The sequence below is a fragment of the Chiloscyllium plagiosum genome, chromosome 3, assembly GCF_004010195.1.
Source record: "Chiloscyllium plagiosum isolate BGI_BamShark_2017 chromosome 3, ASM401019v2, whole genome shotgun sequence".
NCBI lineage: Eukaryota > Metazoa > Chordata > Chondrichthyes > Orectolobiformes > Hemiscylliidae > Chiloscyllium > Chiloscyllium plagiosum.
Window position 1 is genome coordinate 128,930,488 of NC_057712.1, and position 8,516 is coordinate 128,939,003.

General features: G+C 47.0%; 1 protein-coding gene across 1 annotated transcript in view; it reads right to left on the reverse strand.

The window, feature by feature from the left end:
* Nucleotides 1-7,509, reverse strand: part of LOC122548533 (sarcosine dehydrogenase, mitochondrial-like) — a 14,528-nt gene extending 7,019 nt beyond the window's left edge. The window contains exon 1 of the mRNA XM_043687305.1: nt 7,175-7,509. The gene's annotated coding sequence lies outside the window, so the exon portion shown is untranslated. The remainder of the gene's footprint in view (nt 1-7,174) is intronic.
* Nucleotides 7,510-8,516: the final 1,007 nt, after the last annotated feature.

Here is an 8,516-nt window from a genome sequence, read left to right on the forward strand (position 1 = left end):
CCCACACCCCCGCTCTAACGCGGGGCACTCCCCCACCCCCACACCCCCTCTCTATCGCGGGGCACTGTACATATTGACATGAAGCATGGAGTTACCAGCCCATGAGTGATCACATTCTCCTCCAAACACACTGGCCTGTTTCATGCACAAACAAACCCACTCCCCCTTGCCTGCAACCCTCCCACTCCTCATACTGCTTCTCCCAGATTCCCAATATTCCATGCTGTCCTTAAACTGAGCAGGTTGATAGCAGTCGTTGCAAACTGTCAGGAGTGTGCCTGTTAATCCTGGGCTGTGGGGTCTGCTCCATCAAAACCTTGTGCACAAACACAGAAAGCTCGCTCACAGGGACGGCAGGTGATCAGGAAGGCTAATGGAATCTTGACCTTTATTTTAAGGGGGTTGGAGTACAAGTGTAGGGAAGTCTTAGTGAAACTGCACAAGGTGCTGGTGAGACCACATCTGGAATACTGTGAGCAGGTTTCGTCCCCTTATTTAAGGAAAGATATTTCATTGGGGACAGTTCAGAGAAGGTTCATTAGGACGATCCCTGGTACGGAGGGATTGTCTTATGAGGAAAGGCTAAGCAGATTGGAACTCTCCTCACTGGAGTTTAGGAGAATGGGAGCAGATTCCCCTCACCCCCTTCATATTTCTAAGCTCCATCCTTTCTCAGATACAGGGTCCAAAACTACTCACAATGTTCCAAATGTGGTCTGACCAGAGTCTTATCCAGCCTCAGCAGTGCATCCATGCTCTTGTATTCTAGTCTTCTTGAAATGAATATGAGCATTACATTTTCTTTCTTAACTGTCAATTGAACCTGCATGTTAATTTTAAGAGAATCCTAAAACAGGACTCCTAAGTCCCTTTGTATTTCAGATTTACTGGACAGTATATGTCTCTACAATAACCTCACATTCCCACATTTATTCCATTGGACATTTCTTTACTCACTCTCCTAACCTGTCCAAGTCCTTCTGCCTCTTCCTCAACACTACCAGTCCCTTCACATATCTTTGTGTCATCTGCAAACTTAGTTCCTTTATTCAGGAAAAGCTGAAAGGATAGTAGTGAGTTTTGAGAAGATTTGTAGCTCAGATTGAGGTTCTGGATGTAGGTTTGCTCGCTGAGCTACAAGGTTAGTTTTCAGACATTTTGTCACCGTACTGGGTAACCAGACAGATACCTGGCAACTATAGCAAGGACTGAATGACATCACAAGGTTCTAAAAAGAGACAGTGCAAGATAGCAGACAATGACACATCCCTCCCAAGTTGTCACAACCCCTTCTATGCTTGCGTTGAGGAGAATTTCGGCGGAGAGATAACATCTATTCCAACGAGTCCTGATGAACCTACCCCAGCAGTCACTGTATCAGAGTCAGATCAGTTTTCCTTTGTGTGAATCCAAGGAAAGCAATGGGACCAGATGGAGTACCAGGCCGTGCACTCAGACCATGTGCAGATCAACTGGCAGAGGTCTTCCTGGACATCTCCAACCTCTCCCTGCAGCAGGCCACTCTCCCTGCCTGTTTCAAGAGGGCCAACATCATACCTGTGCCTAAGAAGGCTCATGCAGCCTGTCTCAATGACTACCGCCCAGTGACCCTAACTTCAGTGGTCATGAAGTGCTTTGAAAGGCTGGTCATGGCATTAATCAACTCCAGCCTCCCCACTACTCTTGACCCATTCCAATTTGCCTATCGGACCAACAGACCCACGTCAGATGTTATATCACTTGCCCTTCACTCCTCCCTAGAACATCTTGACACCAAGAAAAGCTATGTAAGAATCCTACTCATTGACTTCAGCTCAGCCTTCAACATTATTATCCCCTCGAGACTGATTATTAAACTTTGTGATCTCAGACTAAGCCCCACTCTCTGCAACTGGATCCTCAGTTTCCTGACCCACAGACCACAATCAGTGAAGATTGGGGACAATATTTCATCCTCACTATAACACTCAACAATGGAGCCCCCACAGGGGTGCGTACTCAGCCCTGTATACTCATGACTGCGTCGTCAAATACCATTTACAATGCCATTTACGAGTTCGCTAATGACACTATTATAATCAGTCAAATCTCAGATGGCAATGAAACGGACTACAGATGGGAGGTGGAAGACCTGGAAAAATGGTGCACTGAGAACAATCTAGCTCTCCATGGTGGCAAAACCAAGGAACTCATTATTGACTTTTGGCGGGATGTTACTCATGCCCCCTACACATTAACTGCACAGAGGTGGACCGAGTGGAGCGTGACAAGCCCCTGGGAATAGTTATCAACACCAAGCTTTCTTGGATTCTTTATGTGGACGTACTGGTTACAAAGGCCCAACAATGTCTCTTCTCCCTCAGGCAGCTGAGGAAATATGACATGATGGTCGAATCCCCTTTCCAACTTTTATAGGTGCATCATCGAGAGCATTCTGTCTGGATGTATCACTACCTGGTATGACAACTGTACCATTCAAGATCGGGGACTGTTACAGAGAGTGGTGAACTCGGCCCGGACAATCACAAAGGCCAACCTCCCATCTATAGAATCCATCTACCAGGCCCGCTGTCAAGGAAAGGCTGCCAGCATTCTCAAAGATCCATCCCACCCTGGCAATGTTTTTCTACAACCTCTACCATCGGGGAGAAGGTACAGAAGCCTGAACACACACCAGCCGGTTTTGTAACAGTTTCTACCCTGCTGTTGTTAGAATACTAAATGGACTCTCAAACTCCTAACATTCGCCTGTACCTGTGTTTTTGTTTTTGTTGCTGTTTACCTATTATTTACTATCTCTGCTATTTAACTCCGTGATCTGCCTGTATTGCTCACAAGACAAAGCTTTTCTCTGTGCCTCGGTACACGTGACAATAAATTCAATTCAATAAACATCTTCAGTGAGCTTTCAAGAGGGCCAACATCATACCTGTGCCTAAGAAGGCTCATGCAGCCTGTCTCAATGACTACCGCCCAGTGACCCTAACTTCAGTGGTCATGAAGTGCTTTGAAAGGCTGGTCATGGCATTAATCAACTCCAGCCTCCCCACTACTCTTGACCCATTCCAATTTGCCTATCGGACCAACAGATCCATGTCAGATGTTATATCACTTGCCCTTCACTCCTCCCTAGAACATCTTGACACCAAGAAAAGCTATGTAAGAATCCTACTCATTGACTTCAGCTCAGCCTTCAACATTATTATCCCCTCGAGACTGATTATTAAACTTTGTGATCTCAGACTAAGCCCCACTCTCTGCAACTGGATCCTCAGTTTCCTGACCCACAGACCACAATCAGTGAAGATTGGGGACAATATTTCATCCTCACTATAACACTCAACAATGGAGCCCCCACAGGGGTGCGTACTCAGCCCTGTATACTCATGACTGCGTCGTCAAATACCATTTACAATGCCATTTACGAGTTCGCTAATGACACTATTATAATCAGTCAAATCTCAGATGGCAACGAAACGGACTACAGATGGGAGGTGGAAGACCTGGAAAAATGGTGCACTGAGAACAATCTAGCTCTCCATGGTGGCAAAACCAAGGAACTCATTATTGACTTTTGGCGGGATGTTACTCATGCCCCCTACACATTAACTGCACAGAGGTGGACCGAGTGGAGCGTGTCAAGCCCCTGGGAATAGTTATCAACAACAAGCTTTCTTGGACTCTTTATGTGGACGTACTGGTTACAAAGGCCCAACAATGTCCCTTCTCCCTCAGGCAGCTGAGGAAATTTGCCATGATGGCGAATACCCTTGCCAACTTTTATAGGTGCATCATCGAGAGCATTCTGTCTGGATGTATCACTATCTGGTATGACAACTGTACCTTCAAGATCGGAGATGGTTACAGAGAGTGGTGAACTCGGCCCGGACAATCACAAAGGCCAACCTCCCATCTAAAGAATCCATCTACCTGGTCCGCTGTCAAGGAAAGGCCACCAGCATTCTCAAAGATCCATTCCTCAATTCACTGCTGTCCATGTGCATGCCTAGCAATCGCTTAAATGTCCCTAATGACTATGCTTCCACCACCGCTGCTGGCAACGCATTCCATGCATTCACAACTCTCTGTGTAAAGAACCTGCCTCTGATGTCGCCTCTACACCTCCGTCAGGTCACCCCTCTTCCTCCTTCTCTCCAGAGAGAGAAAAGTCCGAGCTTAGTCAACCTCTCTTCTTAAGACAAGCCTTCCAGTCCAGGTAGCATCCTGATAAACCTTCCTAGCACCCTCTCATAAGCCTCTGTTTCTTTCCTATGATAGGATGACCAGAACTGGATACAATATTCCAAGTGTGGTCTCACCAGGGTTTTTCTTGCACGGTATTTTGTAAATGACATTAGTTTTGCTTGTTGTCTGTATAGGGTCTTTCAAGTTCATTAGCTGCTGTTTTAGTGTGTTGGTGGGTTTGTGGGCTACCATGATGCCAAGGGGTCTGAGTAGTCTGGCAGTCATTTCCAAGCTGTCTTTGATGTAAGGGAGAGTGGCTAGGGTTTCTGGACATGTTTTGTCTGCTTGTTGGGGTTTGTTGCTGAGAAATTGACAAATTGTGTTCATTGTAGCCACCAGGATACATGAACATCAACTAGCCACAAAATGACATGACCCACTCTCACTAGTATCCTCACATATGGATTATGAAGGAGACCACATCCATCCTAGGACAAGCCAAACAGAGACACACATGAGAATTGCTAGAAGCATGGCATTCCAACCAGAACTCTATCAATAAACACATTGACTTGGATCCCATTTACCACCCATTGAGAAAAAAAGGAAATCATAGGAAATGACATCACTAACCCAAGGAAACCTAAACACAGAAACAGAAAGTGGGCTATACCACCAGTGATTCATCCAGAGGCTCACTGAAGATGTTATCTAGTATGGTGATGAAACATCTGAAAATGATCCTTCCAGCTCAGTGAGCAAACCTACATCCTGAAAGGTATTCTAGTGATGATAGGCCAGTCAGTTTCACAGGGTGAATAAGGTTTTTAAAACCACAATCAGGGAAGTATCAACCTGGCATAGTTTCAGTTAATTAATGAGATTTAATGAGGCATGGGTTAGGAAAAGGCACACAGTGCTGATTAATCTAATTGCTGTTTCTGATGTAGTAACAGGAAATGTTGATCAAGGAGATGTGGGTAGATGTTATCAATACGAATTTTAAGAAACTGGTTGGTAAAGTTATTGCTGACATCACCCTTGCTTCACTTGAACATCTCTTCAAATCTGTTCCATTTTGTTCTTCTCGTTGGATTCTGAGAGAGCCACTCAGCCCCTGACCTCCAAACCCCGTTCCTAACACCGCTGTGGGTACCCCTACCAAAAGAGTACTTCAAAAAGGGAACTCACCACCGGCTGGGGTAATTGGGGAGGGACAATAAATGTTGCCCTTGCCAGTATTGTCCACATCCTCAAATGGTGAAACTGTGGAACTCACAACCACAGAGTGGTGATGGTGAATGGTGTAGATGTATCTAACTGGTGGCAAAATATCAGATCAGAGTGAAGCAAATAACACGTGATGCTGACAGAGGAGGGACAGGATAATTAACAGGTGGGGCTGAATAACTTCCATTTGTTCTCTATGTCTTATATAAGTGAACAGTAGAACCAGTTTGACAGGCTGAATAGCCTCCTCTCATTCCTGTGAAAATAAATGCACAGAGTGTAGCAATTTAGAGTTGGTGAGCTATTGGACCTGGGGACCCTGTGGGGATTTTAATAAAGGCACAGCCACTTCAGCTCAGGAGACAAAAACAATACTGCAGATGCTGGGATCGAAAGCAGGAAGCCGGAGAGGACAGCAAGCATCCAGATGCTGTCCAGCTTGTAGTGTACATCCAGCCTCATCTACTGGACAAGAAACAATGTACCAATATTGGAAAGTCACTGTTACAAAGGCAACTACAACGATACAATGTATTCAGCAGAGTCAGGGAGTGGAGCCCAGGAGTTCTTAATGCTCTCAGATACTTCAGCTACCAATTTGTGGGAAGTTAAAAATCACACAACACCAGGTTATGGTCCAACAGGTTTATTTGGAAGCACTAGCTTTCGGTGGTTGTGGAGAACACGATTATAAGACGCAGAATTTATAGCAAAAGTCTAGTATGATGTAACTGAAATTAAAAATATCTTGTTTGTTAAGTCTCTCATCTGTTAGAATGACCATGATAGTTTCACTTCTTTCATATATAAATCGTAATTTGTGGGAATGATTTCGGGAACAAAATGTGAGGAGCTGCAAATATAGCATCTAGCTATAGCGGAGGAGTTACATTATTCTGATATAGACCCAGGTCACGGGGCGGGCGGGGGAATTCCCGAAAGATGTGTCAGTAAACTTTCTTGAGTAATATATTTCCAGTCCAATCTGGAAGGTGTCAGATATTATGTCTAAAGAGGGTGACTGCTTTGCTAAACTCTTCCACTCCAATCCCCTGGTTGCTTACCCCTTTACTCTGATTCTCATGTTTCAAATATTTAATTTAACAACTTCAGACCATGAGCTCGGTCCTCCATTTTGGTCTTTTCCTGCCATATGTCAGACTGGTCTCATTTTTTCACAGAGTTTATCTGCCATGAACACGATGGAGCCATCCTGTCTTTAATTACAGCTATTACCATCGGTTTGCCGCTTTGTTCCCCAAATTCTTTCCTTTCTGCCGTCCGTCAGGAGCAGCCTCTGCCCAGGATCTAGTCAGATCCTCCGGGAATCTCCAGGAATCACTTTGATAGATTCCAGGGAGAGCTATTCCCGTGGGAAATCTCCAGAGAACGCTTCAAGCCACCGAGAGAAACAGACTCCGATTTCATCCCGGGCCAGCGCCGGGATTGGGATTTGGAAAATAAACAAAGTCCCCGGGAGAAGGCGGACCAGCGCGAGCCGTTACCGGCCTGAGAGCGGGAGACGGCCCAGCCCCGGGGACAGACCCCCCCCCTCGACCCCCGGGGACAGACCCCCCCGCACCCCCGGGCCCCGACCCTCCTCGACCCCCGGGGACAGACCCCCCCCGGACCCCCGGGGACAGACTCCCCACCCCCGGGGACAGACACTTCCCCCACCCCCGGGGACAGACACTTCCCCCACCCCCGGGGACAGACTCCCCCCCACCCCCGGGGACAGACTCCCCCCGCAGCCACTCACCGTCCGCCTCTGTCTCTGCCACAAAATGCAACCCGTCCCCAGAGCCGAGGTCGCGTCACTGGGGGGTGGGGGGTGTGGGGTAGGGTGTGGGGTGTGGGGTGGGGGGGGTTGCGGGGTCGGGGCGAGTGTGGAGCGCCGGCGGATTGAGCCGGATCCCCGGCAGCAGATATTAAAGCCTCAATCCCGAGGTGAGTGAGCACATCCTGGCCGCAGGGACATAGCTCGGTCTGCTGACAGCATGAAGTGACTGGGGTGGAGCAAGTTAACAACCGCCCAACACCAGGTTATAGTCCAACAGGTTTACCAGGCGGCAGGAGCTTTTGGAGCGCTGCTCCTTCATCAGGTGATAGTGGAGAATAAGATCAGAAGACGCAGAATTTATAGCCAATGTGTACAGTGTGATGTAACTGAAATGATATGTTGGAAAAGACCTCGATTGTTTATTACGATTAGATTACAGTGTGGAAACAGGCCCTTCGGCCCAACAAGTCCACACCAACCCGCCCATACCCCTTACCTAACACTACGGGCAATTTCCCATGGCCAATTCACCTGACCTGCACATCTTTGTGACTGTGGGAGGAAACCCACACAGACACGGGGAGAATGTGTAAACTCCACACAGACAGCCGCCTGAGGGGGGAATTGAACCTGGGTCTCTGGCGCTGTGAGGCAGCAGTGCTAACAAATCTCTCATCTTTTATAACGAACATGTTCGTTTCAGTTTTTTCATATGAAAATCAAAGATTTTTTTTCAAGTTACATTCTCAAGCGAACTTTAACAATAGGTACCATTTCAGCTCAGATAATGTATTGAAGGTGTGAGGCTAAAGTCTGTCTGTGTCCCAATGTTCAGACTGATACTATTCCTATAAAAGGGATTTACAGAATCTTATAAGGATTTCATGCAGTGTTTGAGCAAAATAAAGTGTAATTCTGCAAGTATAAATTCACCCTACATACGTGTGTGTGTAACGGGGTATAAGTCTGTGAGAGGGTGCATATGTGACTGAATGTGTGTATGTGTGAGCATATGAGAGAGGGTCTGCGTGAGTGTATGGGTCTGTAGGAGTGTGTGTGTGTGTCTGTGTAGTGCAGTGGGGTCACCTGCAGTGTGACATGAATCCAAGGTCCCGGTTGAGGTCATTCCCATAGGTACCAAACTTGGCTATCAGCTTCTGCTCAGCCACTCTGCATTTTTGCTTGTCCTGAAGCCCGCCTTGGAGGATGGTCACCTGAAGGTCCGAGGCCGAATGTCTCTGAGAGGGGACATTCCTGCTCGGTGAGTGTTGTGCGGTGTCCAATCATCCGTTATCGTAGCGTCTGATCGGTCTCACCAACG